The sequence below is a fragment of the Homalodisca vitripennis genome, chromosome 1, assembly GCF_021130785.1.
Source record: "Homalodisca vitripennis isolate AUS2020 chromosome 1, UT_GWSS_2.1, whole genome shotgun sequence".
Lineage (NCBI taxonomy): Eukaryota > Metazoa > Arthropoda > Insecta > Hemiptera > Cicadellidae > Homalodisca > Homalodisca vitripennis.
The window spans coordinates 41,053,193-41,077,469 of NC_060207.1; positions in this window are offsets into that span (position 1 = coordinate 41,053,193).

Consider the following 24,277-nt stretch of genomic DNA (forward strand, 5'->3'; position numbering starts at 1 on the left):
TATGATTTCGAAGTATAAACTTTTATTGCTTTAAACGTTGCTATGCAACCTAAACTAACGATAAACATGTTCATCTGTAAAATTTAAATTTGGCATGGAAATTTATTGTTACATAGACAAGAATTGGTTCTTTGAGACCTATGTACTACCCAGTAGGTGGACACAAGTTTTCTTGTGTCTTCTTAGAAGATGTAAAAACTTCTTTTGTGTATGATTGTCTGTCTGTCTATCTGTTCTCTGGACATCTTGTGAATGATATGAGCTATTAACTTCATATTTTGTTATATCCTCAGCGAAGCCTGTTACGCGACACGTGGCGTGGTATTATCCCACTTTATCAACAAAGTATACTAAAAAATATTTGCTACTCTACAAAATAATTACTGACTATTGTAAAGGATCAATTTTAGTGGTTCTAAACTCTAAAAAATAAGGTAATACGATTATTTTGTGGATTATTACATTTATTTTGAAGAATTAGCTAGTGTAAGAAAGATTTAAATTTAATGTGTTTGAATAAATACAAGAATATATGGAGAATAATTATTTCAATCTGTTTGAGTATTTCGTAAGCCCCTAATAAGTATGGTTTATTACAAAATAATTCAAAATGTAAAGCATTTTTTAGTATTTAACAAGTTCTCTTTGCTTGAAATTTACTGCTGAATAAGAGGAACGTCATAAAGGAACAAATTCAGAACAGCGCAGCTGCTGAAAAATGGATTATTAATAACCACTTTTTATTTTTTTACAGTTTTAAATGCTGTTTGTTGCTGGTGTTGTTTACTTTGTACTAAGTAGATTAAACTTGAATCATTTCTACGAGTAGTAAAGTTTAATGAGAAATTTTACTCAGAAAAATAACATTAACAGTTATCTCAATAACCATTAATGACATTTTTGTAAGTTTATAAGTTATTTTTGTGTATAAATTTGTATAATAGATGTTTGCGAGTACTTTGTATGTACAAAAGTAAACAATACATTTGAATGAATATTGAATTGTCTTCTTTTCCTTTTGAGCCACGATGCCAAAATCAATTGACAACAAAGATGGTGTCTCGGCATTGTTAATAAAGTTGGTTAGTTGTGTTGCCGCTGTTAATTACGTATTGAATTACTATCTAAGACAAATGTGATATGTTCAGCAACCAATTCCTCAATCTACATACAATATTCGTACCTTTACTTGCGCATTGTTAATAAAGTTAATTAGTTGTGTTGCCGCTGTTAATTACCCATTGAGTTACTAAGACAAATGTAATATATATGTGGCTTTCAATTCTTCAATTTACATATAATATTTGTACTTGTACTTGCGCATTCACCTTGATGATTATTATCATTACTGCTAGTGAACTTTTTGTGTCTGATAATAAATATACAACCATAAGGTGTAGTGTATACAACACAACAAAAATTACATTAAATCACTAAAAAACCTTTTTCAGGTGAATATAAGATTTACTACCCTAAAACCAGCCATTAATATACAAAATACAGTCAATTATAGTATGTAATTAACGACAGTATTTGTTTTATTTACAGCTACTTCAAACAATTAATTCGCTTCATATTCAGCAAGAGCATTTAGTATTAGTTGTATGGCACGTGAACAATCCATCAAAAGTTATATGAACTATGTTATTTTTTGGGTTACTAATTTATTATTTGTAATATAAAATGTATGCGGTAAAGCTTGTATTTTATTACACCCATGATATTACACTTTACATATTCCGTACTTTAATGAAATCGTATTGTTAAACAAATAAATACCATTTACACAGTTTTATTTATATGGAGCAATCAATAGGTTTTCAAAACAGTAAGTAGGTTTATTTACCATTCCATTAATTAGACGATCGCTGAACAGTGGTGAGACGTTTTACCTCCAACCACAAAATGTTAAAATGAGTAGTATTTTTTCCAGTAGTTAAATGTAATCAGAGTAGAATCTCCAGTAATAGAGACAAGCAGTGATCTGGGTACAAACTTGTCTAGCTCTGTGTATTGGGGACTTTTGTTCATGACAGCTCTCTAAGATCAAACCATGAGATTGGCTTTAAAAGCAGGACGTTTGTGTAGACTAAATCGATCTACTGTACATTACATGAGTTCAAAGTTGTAAAGATGGGAGCATTTTGTTTAAAAATGTATGATGTGCATATTTATTGTAACTATTATCTTGTTTTAATGTAATTCATTATTTCAATTTTTGTGTAACTCGTTTTGGAATTCAAAGAGATATATTTTATAGATTAATTTTGATTTTGCTGATGATAAATAATTGAGTGATAGAGGTAATACAACTTCTATATTTTGAATTGTAATTTAAAATATTTAATTGCAGCATTATATTAATGACTTTATGAAGTGTTAAATCAAATAATTAATGTAGAATTTCGTATTTAGATTAATAAACTGTGCCACCGCAATTATCAGTAACTACACAAATGGAGACTAGCACAGGCAGGATGGGATTCAGTGTAAGCCTGTTTAATGATGTTTCAAACACAATTGTATTTTTACGATTTTTATTTGTATATACTTCAAGAAACCTGTTAATTTCTGATTATAAAAAATAATTTTTGTTAATGAATTAAAAACTTGTTGAATTTCCTAACCCATCATTACATAGTTTTTACAGTAAGTTTATATGTGAACATTATTTAACTTGTTTGAACAAAAAATAAACTAATTATTGCCTTATTTTAATTTTTATAATTCATAAGTTTTCTGTATTTAGTTTAAAATACAACAGTAAGCCAGAAATTAAAAAAAGAATTTATTTATAACTTAAGCTAAAATTATAATTTTATTAGACGTGTAATTACATTAAATTTTACGAAAATATAAAATTATGTGGAATTGTTTGTCACGTAAAAGTCATTTTCTAAATCCACATGAAAATCAGTGAAAACAAACACTCACAATAAAAGTGAAATCTTTATGGAATAAATCGATCAGAATGGTATTAAGGCCAGTCAATAACTGTGCATGTTTTACTAAATATTGTAACTACCTCACCACAGCTGAGACCACAATACTATATTTGTACTGATACTTGTTGTATATGATCCGGTATGGTTTTTTTATTGGCTGAGCGTCAGCGAAGCCTAACACTCGAAGTGTTGGATCTCAAAAAAGAACTGACCTACAAACTTGAAATTTTATATTACGCTTGATTTCTGTAAAGTCGAATTCAAATTCAATGGTGCATGGCAACCCATGGGATTTGGTTGAGCGTTAGCGAACATTTTTATGTTGGTCTTATGGATTCCATGACGGCGACAAGAAAATCGCATAATTAATAAATATGTTAACTAACTTAGTAAGTTCATATTAAATTTTAACATATTTTGCCACAGTAACACATGTGCCTAACTATCACAATAAAATAAGCTTTAAACTTGGTTTCGCGTACAACCTCAGCGAAGCGTATTACGCGACGCAAGCTGTGTCGTACCTTGTTATTAAATGTGTACGTTCCAACACCACTGATCCCGAAAGTGTACATGAACACCCCTAACTTCTCATGTACTCCTTCATATGAGCCATACCCGGAGATATTGCTTTGGCCTAGTCAGTATGTAGAATCTGTCCGGATCTGCCAGTAGGAGGGTGGCAGTAGTCACATTACTTTTCAGTGGTCAGTGGTCACAGATGTACTCACTAATTTCCCCTGTGTAATGGCACGTGCAACATTAGTTAATTAGCTAACTAGTCATTGACGTCACATTATAACATATTAACTAATTAAATGTGGGTCTCAGGAAGTGCGAATATGGTTAGTGATCTTGGCATGTAAGATTCAAGGTCTACGATCACTGCATAAATTCTAGTGAGCCGTGTCAAGATATTATCTTAAATATTGTTATGTTAAATAACTGAATTAATAGTGCACCACACTGATTAACAGATCAAACGAGACAATCAAACAAAAACCTGTTTGTCCTCTGAATAGAAAAATTGTCTCTTTGTACTTTAGATCGTCGTTGTTATATCATACCTTTTGGTTTACATTAAGATGTGTAAATTATCAATCATTTTCCTTTTTAAAAACCAATTTTAATAAGCCATCAAATATAACCTGAAAACTATCAACTTTTCAACAATATCATCTGCAAGTTGAAATCAAACTCACGTCAAAATTTGATACTAAAATGTACAGTCTTTTTTCGTCGGTTAATTTTGTTTTATTTAATTTAAAGGAATAGCATGATTTATAGTCAGTTATGCTGGAAGGTAATTGCATTTTAAATGAAAGTAATATACCTGGAAAAAATGCAGTATATGCTTAAGGAAATGAAATGAAAGGAAATCACATCATTCCTTTAAATCATATTCCATACTCTTATTGTGCACAATATTCTTATCCTCTTTTTCATAGGCTTCATTTCAAGATACCCAATATTATTGCGTTAAAAGGACCATGAAATTTCAAAAATAACCCCACTGAAATCGATCATAACGCAATATTATAATTAATCATTAAACTATAATTATATTTCAGAAAAGAACGATTACTTGTGGGGGGAAGTATTTTCAATTACTACCCGCAGGAAAACCCCATTTTTACAACAAACCATTAAGCGGCAGAAACAGTGGTGAATTATGGCGTGAAACGACGATCACAACTGTAATAAACCCTGATAATATGAAGTCGCACTTTATATCAACGTCAGTAAATAATGGAATCGAAAAATAAAATTGAGATGACCGTCCGTCGACCTGTACGGAGAGCAATCAAATATCGCGGAGCTGTCAAACTGTATTGATCAGCAAGCTGACAATAAATATTGACGGGCGACCTGTAGCCGCTGCCGACTGTGGAGTTGCTCCACCGAATTTGGCAAACAGTCCACTCGCTTCTCTGTTTGCTTAACACGGTTCTTGTCACCACTAAGGATAAGATTTTTTGTGACCACAATATCAGCATTTTTAATGTTGATTACCATTTTCATTTTGCGTGCTAGAAGTTTTAAATGAATTTGTGACATTCAAACAGTCGTTTTTAATATTTTAGTTTTACACTTTTATGAACACATTTAAAACGAATTCAAACATTTGTTGGCTGAGCGTTATCGAAGCTCAAGAAATTCAAGTGGCTGGAAGAATTTTACTTCTGTCTGTCTGTCCACATATCTCGAAAACCAAATTGAGGAATACACTGGGATATTTTTGCATTCTACATAGATAATATCAAGTTCGATGGTTTACATGAAATTTGACTAAGCGTTAGCGAAGAAAAAATGCTATGTGGAGAACGACCATCAATCTATGGGATTGGCGTTTTGATGATGTTTTATTTTTACATAGGCAAGATCAACAACATTTAGTGGATGTACCTCATCTGGCACATTGCCTTCAAACAGCGGAGGGTCCGGGGGGGGGTTGACAGTGGTCCTCCTGAAATAATTACAGGTAACGAACGTTTAATACGTTATGGCAGTAATTCCATCAAGACAGATTTTCGCACATGCATGAATCATATCCCACCAGGATGACTTTGACATAACGTCAATAATCTGGAAACTTAGCGAAGCCAGTGAAGTGTACGTGAAGGCGTATTAATACCTTGTATATTTCCGGAGAAGGTAAAATAGTACCCACACAAACTGTTTACTAGGGATATATAAATTGGTCTTATTATATCAAACAAGAGAAGCTGCATCAAATACACCTATTTCGATGATAATTCACAAAGCGAGGGGGTGGTAACCTTTACAAATGGGACAACTAGCTGTCTGTACTTTTCTTTCGATAAGACAATAAATTAATGTGATATGAGAAACGGATTTTTATCTTTTTCAAAGCAAGGGCTAGTTGATCGTTTTAAATGTTTAATTAAATTAGCTAAACAGATTTCAGCATACGGATTTCTATTAAGAGGGTTCTGAACACTAAATTGGCATACGAGAGTTGACTAACAATTATCAAAATGTCCGTAATTTTGGAGAAGTAGTAACTATGTTTAAACTTTGTTGTGTGTTTTATGTTTGGTAGTGTGAGGGCACTATCTAACATTTATATTTACAATAGTTCTGGGTGAGTGGATGTTTTAATCTTTTCACTAATGAATAATATAATTTATTAATCAAGAGACAAATCATATTTTGAATTAGATTAATAAATCTACTGTGAGAAGTTTTTCAACACGAACAGTTAATGTTGTAGGTATTTATTTTTATGTTAAAGATTTGTCTAAATTTTTCAACTTATTTCAAAAATGTTATCTGAATAATGGAACTAGTCTTTAACGTGTACTTAAAATGTGATCTCAAATTTATAAACACCAAAATAAAAATAACTAATTGCTTTAGAATATTACTTGTTTATTTTTATGTAATTAATTGAGTTTTAGGATAAAAAAACTATTTTTATAGAATCGAGTGTGATAGCGAATTGATGAATTCTCCATATCACTTAATAATGGGAATGGAAAGTCTACTATTAAGCTTGAAAAGTTATTACGTTATAACCTCTATACATGTATTGATATTCAGCTCCAGATTGTATTATCATCGTTTAGTTAGCAATTCTGTGTTATTTTCCTATCTTAATTGATACTTTCAGTCTAATGGTAATTTGCATCATGACATTTTAACAATGCTCTGTATGAATGCACATTTCTAGTGTCTCGTATATTCTGAGGCAGACATACACGTAGAGTAAAGTATGATTAATTGCATTATACAGAGTCACTATGCTAAATGGGCCACCTTCGTGATCTTGGAACTATAAATGTGACAGAACACTTTAAATGGGAACCCTTTCCAAACCTTTAAAGACTTTTAAAAATTTGTATTTCTAACTTTTTTAAACTGCCTCCGTTTTCCAATGTGGCGGTCAACATTGTTTTTTCCTTATGGAATACCCTGTATTTTATTATTATTTTAGATAAGAAAAGTGATTTCAAACGTTTTTATTCTTGGAAATTGTTTTTATTTCCCTTAATAACGGAGTTGTGGGAGCTTTTGAACTCACACTTTGGTGCTAAAAATCCATATGGAGTGTCCAGTAAGAAGACACCTTTTTAAATAGGCGGTATTTAAATATTCGAAACTGTAAAACATTTAAAACTAGTACAAACAAATAGTCATAGACAGCTTTTATTTTTAACTAATAAATTCATACAGTGAATAAATCAAACATAAAAACAGTCAAATTCACTAATTAATAACGTTAGATTATTCTATCCCTTTACATGACACGAATATAGAAATGAGAGTATGCTTATATGCTGTAGTTGTTCCACTGTCCCTACAAGAAGTAGCCTTTTCTAATGTAATCAACACGTTAATACAAGATAAGTCCTGTAGCGAAAGGATGAGTTTCATTCGAACAACATATTCTATCATAAATCTAATATCCAATTTAATATATCTATTTTGAATTGCAACTGTATGCAGTGCGGTCTATTCCTTATTCTATGATAATGAAGTTTCGGGATAAAATCTGTACAAGATCAAAAAAGAAATGTTCATTTAACGACATTATTTAAACGGAAATTCGTAATAATTGTATATCAAAATATGTTATATTCAAATTATAGAATATTCTATTTACTATAGAATATTCAAAACTATTCTATATTAAACGCTTCATAAATGAAGATTTTAATTTATTATTTAAGCTATGTCAGCTAAAAAAAAACAACACACATATATATAGTATATATATATATATATATATATATATATATATATATATATATATACATTTGAAGTTTTCAGAATATTTTAGTTCTAATAAAATTACTAAGACAATACTGGCAATAATAATATTAATATCTACATTAAAAAATGAATTAATATTTTAAGTGCGGCAACGTTTTATTCCAAAACGACAAAAGACTAATTTTAGAATAACATTTCCATCCTACTTCAAATTGAATGAAGATGTAAACATATTTACGATATGTAAACAAAATATGTGCCGCAAAAAGCTATTGAGTTCTTTTATAACCATTCAACCCTATTATTTAATATACATCTTTCAACTGAGACACCAAATATGCATTACAGCTTCTAACGTTTTTAGAAAGCATAGCAGCCATGCAAAATTTATATTATGATCAAAAACCTCGTTAGCTACAGCGAAACTGGACAACAAAATCGAGTCAACCAACAACAATTTATGGTATTCACAAGGGAAGCATAGCTAAATACTGTGTAAACTAAGGGGGGGGGGGTAATAAACTGTAATCGCAAAGCAAACGAGCCATAAATGCTAAGTTGACAATGCACCACGGAGCAAGCAGTTCAGTATAATCTAGATGGCCGCTTTGTCGTCGTCCCATCACACGTCAATAGCCCCTAGATTGTATCGTGGCCGCCTCCCTCACACGTACCGAGGACAACCGGATGTAATATTTCAGCTTCCACACACTCGCTCTTGTATGTTGTGTATGATTTCTAAGGTAAGGTACAATGAGCGGAACTAGCAGTTCAGTATAATCTAGATAGACGCTTTGTCGTCGTCCCATCACACGTCAATAGCCCCTAGATTGTATCGTGGCCGCCTCCCTCACACGTACCGAGGACAACCGGATGTAATATTTCAGCTTCCACACACCCGCTCTTGTATGTTGTGTATGATTTCTAAGGTAAGGTACCATGAGCGAAACTAGCAGTTCAGTATAATCTAGATAGACGCTTTGTCGTCGTCCCATCACACTCAATAGCCCCTAGATTGTATCGTGGCCGCCCTCCCTCACACGTACCGAGGACAACCGGATGTAATATTTCAGCTTCCACACACTCGCTCTTGTATGTTGTGTATGATTTCTAAGGTAAGGTACAATGAGCGGAACTAGCAGTTCAGTATAATCTAGATAGACGCTTTGTCGTCGTCCCATCACACTCAATAGCCCCTAGATTGTATCGTGGCCGCCTCCCTCACACGTACCGAGGACAACCGGATGTAATATTTCAGCTTCCACACACCCGCTCTTGTATGTTGTGTATGATTCCTAAGGTAAGGTACCATGAGCGAAACTAGCAGTTCAGTATAATCTAGATAGACGCTTTGTCGTCGTCCCATCACTCGTCAATAGCCCCTATATTATATCTAGGCCGCCTCCCTCACACGTACCGAGGACAACCGGATGTAATATTTCAGCTTCCACACACTCGCTCTCCTTTTGTTTTGTCATGACGCATAAGGTAACTGTCAATAAATCGCGAACATACGAGTATATAGCATATTACGTTGTTCCAATCTCGACGATCAGTAGTGATTTCCTGCAACATACTATATGGCAATTTTATATATTGCACATATTTAGTTGCAGGAACTAATACATTAGGTACACGCGACTGGAAGGAGTCTAGTTTGGCTCAGATGGAGCTTTATCCCGATTGAATTACGGCGACATAAACGTTCTAGCTCTTGAAATACCAGCCAATAACAAAGGTAGTATTAGTCTCTTCTACGTTTTAATCGATCTCAACTCAGTTTACATCTTAGCAGACAATTTTCTTCGCATTAGATGTTTTATCTTTCATACATATCTACCTGATTGATTGTATTAGATTTGGACACTTGAAACATTATGACAATCCCTATTCAAAGAAGGTTGAACATAATTTGATATATGATTACTTTATAGAAATATAGTTAAAGGAAAGCATTATTAATTTAGTCAGTGTATGCTCTTTAACAATTATTAGATATAACTTGCCTCAATTGCTGAGGGTGTGCTGAATATCATAATGTGCAATTTACTGATATCAACATAAAAATTTAAGAAAATCAAATGCTTTAACCTTATATACGTTAAAGATTTCACCTTATTACCCGAGATGAACTGATACGCCAAATTAACTTACAATGCAATTTTTTATATACTTTAGCTTAATTAATATAATGTTATTAAAACCCAAAATGACACACAGTATTCTACTCTTAATATACTAATACTGTAGAACCAAGAACATTGCTTGTCGGAGGGTAGAGCAGGGCTGGCACGGCTGAGGCCGAAGTGAGGGAACTATTGCCGTTCCAGGCAAGACAAACTTGGCCAGGGCCACATGATTTATTGATTGTCTTTGCACATTAAGATAAATGGAATTGCCATCACTTTAGCCCTTTTCAAACCGCAAGACGTTTCTTTCTCTTTCCCATTTATTGACAAGGCTTCTAATACGCCCTTTACGCATTACTTCAAATATTTGGAACTTCTTGATAGCTATTTTATTCTCGCACTAAACTGCACAAATGTGAGTTCTAAACTAATGTGAGTTATTCAATTTAGAAAACTTTTGACAGATCGCGGCAGGGTTGATAATGAGTAAATATTATAAGCCAAATGACTGTAGTAAGACCAAAATTTTGTTTAAGCTCGAACAAAATTAATGTTTTATTCTTCCAAAAGTTTAGAATATTTAATATTAAATTCAGTTACAAGAAATTTTTCCATTTAAATCGTTGACAAAACACTTCAACACTTATTAAAGCACACATATACGAGTGTAAAACGCGTTTAAGAAGTTCAGAGCTAACTGCCGAAAAGTTAACAGGCTTAGATAGAAATTATACATATCATAACTTTCTAATTTACCTTTGCCTTGTCCAGTCTTTATTTCGGTCCAAGTTGTCTATGGCACGAAATAGTCCAATTATCAAAACAATATGTTGCCCTAACAATTTACCAAATGATTCAGTAACATAATAGTGGTTGAGCATAAAAATAACTGAAAACATAGACGTTTTTATTTAACCGTTACATGACTGCCAATGATACTCGGCCTCTATGTCGGTTAACATAGACGGTTGGTCTAAAGAGGTTTACTACAATACTTACCTTTGTAAAACTCCCATTACATAAGTGCACAGTATGTAACCACAAGTTGTCAACGATATTTCTTCTCAAATAAAGATCCTTTTCTACCCTACATTACAGAATCTACTTGGGGAGATGTAGTGTATTTCCCCGTGAGAGACAATCCTCTCTCTGTCTCCCTAGCAATCCCTTCACACTGAGTACAGAGTGCTCTCACTCATATGTACGAACTCTTACTCTTTTAGCATATTTAATGCTTTCTATCAGTAGAATTCAATTGTTTATTTATTTTAATTTCCTAGTTGATTCACATTACTACAACTAAATTATATCATAAGATAACGTTATTAATATCAAATTCTTAAAATTTCTAAAACCCTTTACGTCTGTTAAGTGGTGAAAAAATGCACGATTCTTTGCAACGAGCCTAGGGCGGATGGTAAATGTTGAAAACTGTTATATTTTTATAACGACTTAAAACTTGGTCGTAGGTTCTTCTTCGTTATCAGTGCGGTCAGTAGTGGTGCAACTACGATTTACCGCTTATTAGGTAGCACAAGAGTAATGTGCAGAATCAGGGTTTGTTAATATTGAGTATATGTAACTATAATTACATTGTACTTGCAGATATGTAAAATAAAAGGTCGTTGAACAATTGTTTTCAAATAAACCTAAAACGCTTTTTAACCTCCCCTTCCATTTAAGTTGTATAAACTGAACTTACTAATCTTCTACCTTGCTGGTGGATGAAGCTTCTTTACAGCTCTAAAATTGTCAACAAATTACATTCATGTATTTAAAGTAGATTTTTAAAACCATTAAATTTTGACGAACATTAAAATATCAGCACCTCAAAACATCCAATATAAACATATATCAAACAATGAACGTTGTATTTCCATGGTAGATGAGTGGTAAGCGTATCATTTTACTATCCCACAATCCGAATTTTAATCCGGGTTTGGACACGGCATTTTTAAATGGTAATAACTAGTCATCTGAGTCCACCCAGTCATCTGAAATAATATGATAAACAGTTCCTACTTGAATTTAAGATCATTTACTCAACAATTTCTCTGCCCTTATTTCATTTTATTTGTTATTTCCAGATATATTTTGCTGTAATATAATGTAGACGATAATCGTTATTTTTATCCATCTATTATTAATCTTATCAGAGTGTTATTTTTATCAGTGTCACTGATATTTTATTGCCATCAATAATTAGTGTAATCTAGCTGAACGTCAGTGAAGCCTATTACTCGAGGGACTGAAAACATTTTATTTTTGTCTGTCTGTCTGTCTGCACAATGTAGAAAACGAACTGACCTACAAACTTGAAATTTTGCATAAAGTTTCATTTATATATAAGATAACTAGCAGGCGGCATTTCACGCAATTTCATAGGTGTTGCACCTATGAGAGTACTTCTGGTTCTTTGAGAGTTAATTGTATTTCTGACGCCAATGTTGACTTTGCTTCTTCCCACGATCAAGGAAATATGTTAAAAATTGTTTATTTATGGTCATTTTAATTTACTCCGGTCTTAGTATTTTTTGCTCCAATACTGCTTTAGCCTCTCTCCCGAACAAGGAAATATATATATATATATATATATATATATATATATATATATATATATATACACACAGTTCTGAGAAGCCTACTTTTGTCAAAAACAAAACAAACCAGACAGATTTCATACCAGTCCTTATATATATAGTAAAAATTAGACTATATTGCATCTTATATCTGCACTACTAGCAGTTATCCGCTCCTTTGCACGCAATTTAGTAGGCGTTGCACGTTAAAGGTCACTGCTGGTTCGAGTGAATTATATTTCCGACGATAAATTAGATTATCCTGACCAGAGATTGTTATTTAAGACCCTGATTATGATAGCTGCCTCAGGAGATACGCCTCGGATGTTCCCTTAAAGTTCCCAATTTAATAGCTGTCAGTACGTCAGAATTTGTCGAGATTATCCCGGCCAGAGATTGTACTCTTCAGGGCCTGATTATGATAGTTACCTAAACGCCAATTTCAATGGAAGTTCCTATAAAGGTCTCATTTTAAAAGGTTTCAGATCATCCTGGCCAGAGATTGTACTCTTAAGTGATTAAGCGTAAGAACTGCCTCAGGAGATACGCCCCGGACGTTCCTTTAAAGGCCTCAATGTAAAAGTAGACAGAACATCAGAATTTTATGTTTTCTTGGCCAGAGACTGTGCTTCAGGGTCTGATTGTGTTAGCTGCCTCAGGAGATACGCCCTGGACGTTCCTATAAAGGTCTCAATTTAATAGCTGTCAGAACGTCAGCGTTTGATATTCTTATCCTGGCCAGAGACTGTGCTTCAGGGTCTTATTGTGTTAGCTGCCTCAGGAGATACGCCCCGGGCGTTCCTTTAAATGTCTCAATGTAGAAGTAGCCAGAACATCAGAATTTTATATGTTTTCTTGGCCAGAGACTGTGCTTCAGGGTCTGATTGTGTTAGCTGCCTCAGGAGATACGCCCCGGACGTTCCTATAAAGGTCTCAATTTAATAGCTGTCAGAACGTCAGCGTTTGATATTCTTATCCTGGCCAGAGACTTGCATCTTCAGGGTCTTATTGTGTTAGCTGCCTCAGGAGATACGCCCCGGGCGTTCCTTTAAATGTCTCAATGTAGAAGTAGCCAGAACATCAGAATTTTATATGTTTTCTTGGCCAGAGACTGTGCTTCAGGGTCTGATTGTGTTAGCTGCCTCAGGAGGTACGCCCCGGACGTTCCTATAAAGGTCTCAATTTAAAGGCTGTCAGAACGTCAGCGTTTGATACTCTTATCCTGGACAGAGACTTTGCTCTTCAGGGTCTGATTGTGTTAACTGCCTCAGGAGGTACGCCCCGGACGTTCCTATAAAGGTCTCAATTTAAAAGCTGTCATAACTTTAGAATTTGACGAGCTTGTTCTGCTCAGAGATTGAGCTCTTCAGAACCTGATTGTGATAGCTACCGAACGCTTTGAGAAACACTTTTATTATTAATCTTTAGACAGTTTTTAAAGGAATACTGTATGTAAACACAGTACAGTATGTATATAATAATCTTAAATGATGAATGATGATGTTGTTTAAATGTGAATGGAATTGAAGTTAAATACCAACATCCGTCAAATTAGTTTTAATTATTTCTTGAAAATGTGAATTTGGTATTTTCGGACACTATATGTTTTATATAAATATTTTACATTTTCAAACATGAATAGATGGAAGAATACGCTAAAAATAGGGAAGAAATGAATCTACTTTAAGAAGGGCTGGAATAGCTGGAAATACTACCTCACTTCCCGGGGCCTCTGTTGCTCTACAGTAAGTTTCATTAGGTACATCTGGTGTTTATGTGACAATGGTATCGGCAACATCGCAATGCAAGAGGCACTCTTAGAAAAGGCTCTCAAAATTTAGAAACATTGCTTTTTCTTCTTTTTAATGGGTACAATTGTTACGATTATTTGAATATCTGGTAATCTATCAGGCCGAATTCTTAGTTCATAGCAGGCATAGCGCTCCAGTTATGGGCCTCTTATCTAGGTTGTCTTATTACATTCTCGTAAATAAAATAAACCTATTTTTTTCTTATCTTAATTTTTTTACCTTTTGTGGAAACAGTTTTTATACGATACAACTATATATGTTTATATGAGAATTAAACAACAAAATACTACCTTTAGTATCTGTCAACAAATCTGCAAGTGCTGCACAAGTAAAATTAATTTTAAAACTCAAAAACTCACGGTATTCCCAATACTCAAGGCACATTATTAGAACTTCGGAGTGATTACAATAGTTTTAAAGCAAACCCTACTTTCAAATTGCTTAATTAATTGCTTGAAATTGCTTAATTAATTGCTTGAAATTGCTTAATTAAATGCTTGAAATTGCTTAATTAATTTGAGAATTTGAATTAAACTTCTAACACGCTAATGACGTTAGATTACAGAGTAGATTTTAGATTAACATATTCAAATGGGTTTAGTGCGAATAAACACTCACTTTCAGTCAAGGGAAAAAATTAAATTTTTGTTTGTTAGTAAAACATATTGTTTAATTTTTTGAATTTCTTTATTTTATTTTATTTTGTATATATTTCATATAGGAACACAATTTGAAGTAAACTTATACAGCACGTATACCATTGATGTTCTTTGCTAAACCTCCGTAGTTACAGGATATTCACCAGATCTGTTAAGGACGGAAGACTGAAGCAAAGCATGTTAGATTGGAGCAGACTACAGCCAAGATTCAACAGTACAGCCACGCCTAGGAGTGGTAAAGAGTAATATCTCAGCCATGCCACTTTGGAAGAAGTATGTTAGCTCTGGAGAGAGCCTCCTTACCAGTCATACTAGCCAGAGGAATGTTCTCCCAGATTTACTAAAACCTCTAACACTCAATGAGCCCCACCCACTCCAGCCATCATTCACAACAGTAAATTAGACCTATCGATCCCTTTACCTTCATATCTTGGCATTTCCGGTTACTGACATCCCGCTGGACATCCAATGGGTTGCATTTGGTTGGGTAAGTGACGGTTTTTGCTGTGTAGTCCAAGTTGTACTGGAATTAAACCTTCCTGAGGAGTGAGGGTTGGGTAAGTGACGGTTTTTGCTGTGTAGTCCAAGTTGTACTGGAATTAAACCTTCCTGAGGAGTGAGGGTTGGGTAAGTGACGGTTTTTGCTGTGTAGTCCAAGTTGTACTGGAATTAAACCTTCCTGAGGAGTGAGGGTTACATTTATAAGAGGGTGCTTTCTACTCGAGAAGCGTTTTAATCAGTTATACAAAACACTTACGTGACAGGTTCCAAATAAATTTTCAACTTTTTTATTTCCCCACAATTCGAACCCGAAATTTTTCGGCTGAAGGGGTCCCATGTCATTGTGAGGGTCATTTTCTTTTTGTATGAAACCATTTTAATTCTTAGGCGTCTTATTTTAAAATTTGATCCAAACAACTCTTGTAGGTACTACTTCTTACACGAAAGACATACAAAAAGACAGATACTTTACATGTGTTACAAAGGCATATTTAACCACCACTGATTATAATTAGCATACATACAATTTATGATGTTTTATAAACCAGAGTAACCACCTATTTGTTATCAGGGCATGCACGAGATAACATATTTATTATAGGTGAGCGAAGAGTACGAGGAGCTTTCCATGTACTTTTTATTATAGAAATTTTAAATACTATGTAGAAACGGAATATAATGTTGCAATCAATTTGCCTAAGTGCTTGGTCTAAACTTCACTAGCTGATAGCGTAACTCAGTTCCGAAAAGCTATAGTAAGTAAAATTACTTGTGAATGTTGGGGTTAGTTCAGTTCACCTTCCTCTTATGGAATCTGACGCTGTCACAGACTTGACTCCTGGAATCGGGATTCACGTTCGTCTGAAGAGATTTTTAAAAAGTCGTCAACTTATATTATATACTTTATTTCTATTACGAACTTTGTGGTATCTGATCAAATTTTACAATATATTTTTATGTAAGGCTTACATATTTCTATAATTAACGTTTTGGTGGAGTATATTTTTACAGTGGACGAATTATCTGATAACGCTACGTAGAAACGCCGAACGAGAAGTTTGCGTGCGTCTGCCAGCTACGCGTGTGTACCATGGAAACCAAGCCTCACTATCCATTACTATCGATAAATCCGATATGAAGCTATGATGTTGATATAGGTGATAAGCTTGATGAGATTCAACCAATCACGTTCTATGGTTGAATAAGTATGAATTTGTATCGTGTTTGAACTTCTGGTAAATCGTAGATGAAACTTACCGCTTTTTTACGGCTATTGTTTCAGCATTAGACCAACTTCGAGCAAATTAAAATTTTAGCAGTTCCTGTCAGTTTTTATTTCTCTTATTTAATTGACACCAACTTTTTCAAAAGTACGAGTATTTTATCAATAAATTTACGGATTTCTGTGACAATTAAGTATTACTTAACAGAACTGCGAATCCATTCCTTAATAACAATAAGGAACCCTTAGTAGGTTAACAATACTTGCAGATCAGTTTGAACCGTTTCTCTTAAAAATGTTTAGTATAACTGATTTAAATGACTCTGGACTAGAAATAACTTTCTAGTAAATTAAACAAAATTTGGTAATACACATAGGATTTTCGTCAAATGTTCTAATTGATATTTTGCAAATTTATAATTTTAAGATACATAAGTGTGGCATCACCTATACTTTTACAATAAATTTATTGGTTGACCTCAATCTTCTGGTACCCAGTGATTTCGATATATCACTGCGAATCCAACGAAGGCCGGTGGCTAGCGCCATACGAGAACGATAGGTGAGGTAGTCACGATACATTAAACGATATCGTTCTTTTCATTTCGGTAAGCCAAGCCGAGCCGAGCCTGTCCCGCGGTGTTTTGCGGCTTCCATTGATCGGTTTCCACCCGGATGACGCCTCGGTTGTCGTGGTAACAATGCGACCTCGCTCGCCACAAACCACCAAATTGACTGGAATTTTATTGAGACGATCCAATTTACACTACATTATTCAGGAAGGTTAAACAGTAAACGTATTCCCCTTCCTAAGTTTTCAGTGGCCTGAAATACAAATACTATACTCGTGTGATGCGTTGGGGCCAACTTCTAAAGACAGATGGTCGGGTCCCACTTTTAAATATTCTTTGAGTCTTTGACTCCGAACATTTTAAAACTATCTAAGACAATACCCAAAATGTCTGCCAAACTTTTTGTTTTTGTGTCCTTTTCCAGTTGTATGTCACTAATGGAGATTTATAATTTGAAAATGATGGAGTGGAAAACACACTTCCCCATTCCAAAGAGCGATTCTTCACATGTTAAAAATATATATAATGTCTCAATTAAAATTATTTTAGGATTCAAATTCTTGACTAATACTTGCTTAGCCACACAAACTAAATGTAAACCAAAACTAGTCAGGTAATACGATGGTGGTAAAATTTTGAATAAAATTATCACTTGTAAATATTTCCAAACTACTTGTTGTCTTTTTTTTACAAAAAAAACTATTGTTATTATAGTTTGCCAAAAGATGGAATAAAATCCTTTCATTTACGTACAATGCTAACGATACCAAGAAAATTAAGATTTAAAGTTATTTAACATTAGCTTATTATTCCGATTGTATGGTTGGAGGCCACAAAAACATGTTTATAAAACAAGAAGCGGTTTTCCCTAAATAAACATTATTCAACTAAATTTTAAATTTACTTATTAAATACGAGTGGTATTTACACACACGACTATATATGAACACTTAAGTTCTTCTCATTGCTGAAGTGTACAACACTGAATACAATAGTTTGACATTAAAATATTTCGTATACAAAAGACTGTTCTGTTAGTAAATACTGTACGTAGAAACGCTAAGCTTGTCTAGTGTAGAGCATTCAGTAAGAGTCAGTTTCAATATTGCGTGTTCATATTTGAAGGCAGCTTTAATTCTGAATTGGTGTACATCAGTCAGTAATTTATAATTTGTTTTACCGGTACTTTGTGGCTACTTAAAATGTCATAATTTCAGTTTTTACTATTTAAAAATTAATATTTTTAGGCGTGAAACTCCTGGCGTGTTTATTTGTCTCTAAGTGGCATCAGTGAGGTTGAAGATAATTTTATAGTCCTCACATGATGTTTTATAAAAAGGAAGATTATTTATATTATTAATTATTTATATATTCATAGCTTTGGAATATTAATATTGATTTTAAATAGTCAATATCAATAAATATTAAAATATTCGAAAATATTCAGATGTTTTTGACAGTAGGTTGAGGAAACTCTCAAATTGTTGAAGAAATACTTTTATATTCTACATTCCCGATCATTGAGTTGTATTTTTACAGTTACTAAACACTCTGAGGAGAGTGTTTTTACTTTCGTTTTTCTATTTCTTTTTTTCTATTCGTAAATAATGTACAATTCTAAATTATTTACGATCCCTTATTTTGGTTGTTTGGTATAAAACTAATTTTTCATATAAATCTTATATGTAAGAGCATATATTGAATTTGTATTGACAATCTCTTAAAATAATTTAAATAAGTTCTAATCATTGGCGCAGAAAAGTTCCACCTTGACTCGAACACGGATCTCTCATTTGTGACTTATTCATACTGACTATTCATCATACCATAAAGTCCTCATTTTTTTGTAATTTAATTAATGTCATTTTAGGTGTAGTCTTTACACTATTTAGGATTTTTATTATAAGTTTATTTTATATTATTTTTATGACATATAGAAACGCATGATACAACGTACTAAAGTCTTTTGCTACGGTATTTTAGACTAGTGCCATATCATGTGAAGTATTTAATGAATGATGACTGGAATTACTAAAGCGAGACTCCATAAGTGACGATGACAAACACGGAGGATGCTACACCACGCGATGCAGACCTTTCTAGGTTTAGTACAGGTCAATGACCCAACTCTAAGAAGAAAAAAACTGCGAGAGCCGCGAAGTACGTCATTACAGATCTTATTCATTATTTAGTTGATATAATTATGGAAATACTTATGTAGATTATAGTACAGCAATATGACGATAACTCTACTGTCAATGCACGAACATTATTAGACGATAGTAAAACATACGCAGAACCAAACAGCCTTAAAAATATAAATCTTAGACGCATAATAACTTGAGCTATAATAAATTAATTACGATTTTTAATTACGAATTAGTATGGTAAAACTAAATAATTCGTAATTTTCATTTTGAAAACACAACATATACGTTGTGGCTATCATTAGATTTTAGATATAAAATTTCGCTTGCCCTCAATTTAAAAAAGAAATAAAAATGTAAAATAATTATTAAAATAAACTATATATTATTTAGATATTGATACGGTTGACACAAAATATAAACCATGTTATATCAGCACTTTATGAAAACGGGTCGAACAGTCATTTCATTTTAATTTTATGTTAAAATAAATGGAAATATGCCGATAAAAGGCGTTTAAATGGCTGAATTGAGATCAAATAAATACATAAAGAGAATAGTTCTTTAGAAATCTGGAAAAGAGAACTTAATTAAGTGAAAATGCGTTTATTCACGAAAATGTTAAGCAAACTGCAGACACTTTCATCAATCATTAATTATTTATGCATCAATTAAATTAAGCAAAAACGTCGGGAGAAATATTTTCTAATCTGAACCAAAATCTAAAACTCGCATGTTACCATTATAATATAAATGCGATTGTTGAATTTCAATGCGTCGGTAAGATTAAATTCTGTAATAATTTTCACACTTAATTGGTTTCGGCTGAGATGAACAATACATTGCTGGGATTTTGTTATAAACTAAACAGATTAACCATTAAACAAAATAAAGGCTAGCTCACATTATAGATTAAAAACCATCCATGAACAAAATATCCTTGTCGATATTTTATCTAAGCACTGAAAACACACATAGTTTGTAACTTAATTACAAATCCTTATACGTAGCCTATATAAGTTTTCGAGTGTTTGCACTGTGTACTCGGAGTCTTACACAATAACACGTTGAAATTTTAATGGAGCCTGTTTTAAAGAACAGGAAAATTAGTGTCCGCTCCTCCAGAGGCGGGTAAACTCTGCGCTGCAGCCTGGCCAAAGCTTACGAAAGCTTACGATTGCAGCGGCTGAGACACACAAACAGACAGCATATTGACGTCTCCAAGACATCTCATATCAGGGCTCGGCTCGGTTCTCGCATCACGATCGTCCCTATTCAGCCGACGCTCCCCAAAACTCATTAAATACGCTTCGAGCGCCCTTTACTCCACTGCACTCTTGTGTCTACACCCCGGCTGAAAAGAAATTGCCTGCGGTACTGAAGGATACTGTGGCACTTCACTTCGAGAATCCTTTCATCTACAAACATTATTTATTCAGTAAGCACACACAAATATACGTCACTATATAATATTACAAATTTTACAAAAATTATTAAATAGCAAAAACATTTGTGTTTATAAAATTGTGTAAATCTATTCTATTGTCATATGAGATAGATTTTGCTGACAAAATGTACTTTCACAAACATACATATACATAAACATTTTAATTAATAAATATATGTAACATATGATTGGTTAAATTAAATATTAGTGTGCGATATAAACATTAATTAATTAAATTGTTATAATTATAAAATACAATTGGTATTTTTAAATTAACAATTCCTTAATTTGTTATATTAATAAAACATTAATTTTATAAGACGATAGTAAATGATTATAGAAAATAAATATTACGAGATCATGTTTATACTGTGTGAAACTTTTTACTTGGTCATTAATAAATTGCAAACAATTAATTTGGTCGAAACTGTTATTGCTAACAATAATAAATGAGCTCCACAGAATTACTTACCTAATGTATAGACAATCCACAAATATATTCACAAATTTTAAAAAAGAACTGCCGTATCGTTATCAGAGAAGACGGTTTGAATTGAATTAGTTCGTTCATGACTAACTAATTAACAACTATCTATAATTAGGACCTAAAAGCACCAGAACTTGCGACAACTGCGCTGCGACAGATCGCGGAATAGAGCGACAATCACATTAACTCGACAAATGATAAGAATCCGCTTGAAGGAACCCCTGCAGCGTTACAGGACTGATTCTTGTACCGGACCACACTGACAATTCGGACCCTCAGTCCTACCGCGATATTCACATACCACTGGAACTCACTGCATTTGTAACGCCAAAAAAATTCAATTTATTGAGGTGGCATTCCGTGCGTTTCGACAGCACTCCACACCGATACTAGGCCTTTTACCCCCATTTTGTCTTGCTACTTAACGATTGGGTAAAGATATTCAGTGGGGAGCAGAGCTTGCGCCGACCCCCGCACGGAGCAGCACCGTCCAGAACTCTCGCCGTAGCGTCGCTGTCACCATAGCTGAATGGATTAAATACTTAAAACCAATTTATTAACTCAATCTGTTATCTGAATTGCTCCAGCAAACTATATTGCACACTACTGATCACTAGGCACGTTTCCCTACCCTCCAGGCACTGAATTCGAAAGCGTAGTATATTTGTTGAGGTTGATAAGTTAATATTATAAAACTAATTAATAAACATGGTATTGATAATGATTGTTGTTAATAATGGGATATGTATTTGCCGTTTAAAATTGTATTAATATATGAATAAACTTTTCGTCTATAGCGTACAGTAACATCTTGTTTAATCGCTTTTTATTTCTGGATAGCTAGACATGATTGGCACAATAGTAATATTTAGTGTGATTTAATCCCATAGTTGGAAAACAGAACAAAACAGCGCTTTCAGCTATTTTAAATACGAAACCCGTTCTAAAGGTACCGCACTGACTGATAGATCCATCCCTATAAAGGAGGCAAGGAATAGAACTTACACCGTGGTCTGGATGCCCTCCCAATAGGTAATGTAACCATTTTTTAATACTAACCAAACAAATTATAAAATATGCCAGTACAATTCAAAATGTGTTCTTGTGTGATATTCTTAAATGATAATTTTATTCAAAATAAGTAAGTGAAACGTTTTATCAACAATTCAATAGAAGATGAAATAAATTACATGTTTTTACTTGTAATCAGATAATCATGCACTACAACATTCATAAGAGAGTAGAAGAGTTACCGGCTTACAAAGCAGGCATTTTCATTTCTTGGGCAGGCATGAACTTTTGATTGTATCTCTTCTAGAAAAGAAAATGAAAATAATATTTCTCTAGAACTCCATCAACAATACGATCGCGTTTCAAAAGGCTACATAATCAGTTAAACTGTAGTTTTAAAGTATAAATAAATCGAGTTATCGATCGTTTAAGATGGTGATTGGTTACAATCTCTTTTTTGTCGCTAAAGTATCGACAATATGTAAGAAGTAATCATGAACAAGTTTTTAAATATTTTTAATCTTGATACATTTTACAGACATAAATCTTGTACATGTACATAAATTTGTAGCCTACTGTTTATTCGGGCACTGCAACCACCACAAATTGACGTCATTGTTCGAATATTAAAAGTAGGCTCAGAACATTTCTCTTCAAAAATATATGTCGTCCAAACCATATGTCACCTAACACAGAAATAATTTTCTTCTGGGAGATATTTGTTAACGAATGATAATGATAAGAACGCGTACAATACAACCAAAAATCTATTTCATATCAATCTATCTCATAATGTTTGAGTGTTCTTAATTTGTTACGCCTTACATCTGAACTGTTTGAAAATCGCTAAAGAATTTCCACTACAAAATTATAGTGACGACTAGAAGTTTTAGAATAAAAATCGAACAGTCATATTTTGTAATATTACCCTACTCAAATTAAGTCGAGTCGAGTAGTTAATACCTCGAAATTTCAAATCGATAATCATATACTATCGGATATTGATACCCAGAGATCAGTAACTCGTTGCTCTATACTTAGTAGTGAAAATCTGGCAAAAAAGTACGCGATAATAGTGTGAACTAAACTGTATACGACGCGTCAAGAACTGAAGACGCAATCCAACTTCACGCTAAATTAAACGTGACTCATATCGAGTCAACAATCAACAAGATCCAGCATGACGACAATAGAGATTCAATTGATGCAACAGCAGCGGGCGAGCTCGCGTGTCAGCGTGCACATGTTGGTTTACGATAGTTACGCAATAGATGCAAACTCTTGATCCGTTCATGTACAGTACTAAATTAACGATATAATGATTTTAAAACTAACTTAACCAACAGAGTATGCTATTTTTAAGTCTTAACTTGTTCTGTTTAAATAAATGTTTCTTCTGGAAAATACTCAATTCAGTTTGGCATGATTTTGACCTACAAATTATAAATTAGACAAAAATACGAGAACTATATTTTAAGAAAATTATTTTGGCAATACTCCTTGAGCGGACTCAATATACCGAATTGCCAACTAAAGCCTGTTCATCTCATGTGGTCTTTAGTCATCTCACTAATGTTACAACTGTTTACTGCCCGACATAAAACCCTATACAAGAACTTACAACTAGTCCCTACAAAAATAAACTGTTACATTAAAAAAATAAAAGCTATACTGTCTATCCTAACAATCTCACTAACTCAAACCGGTACTACAGCGAGAGTGCATTTAAATGTAACATTTGGATGACTTTTAAATTAACTTTACACTCTATTATTTTTTTACTCTATGTTCAAGACTACCTTATGGACAGGACTTCAGTATACTTAATCATAACTACTCTGAACATTTATGAATGCACATACAGAATCAACAATTTCACTATGGCATGTATGTTATACAAATTAAGATTATGTTGAGGTAAATTTCTACAAATGCATATTTTCCACTTTTTTTTCTTTACGTTTTGAAAGATATTTTTTATGTCTCTTAAAAATGTCTATGGCAGTTTTCATAAAATTTATCTCAACATT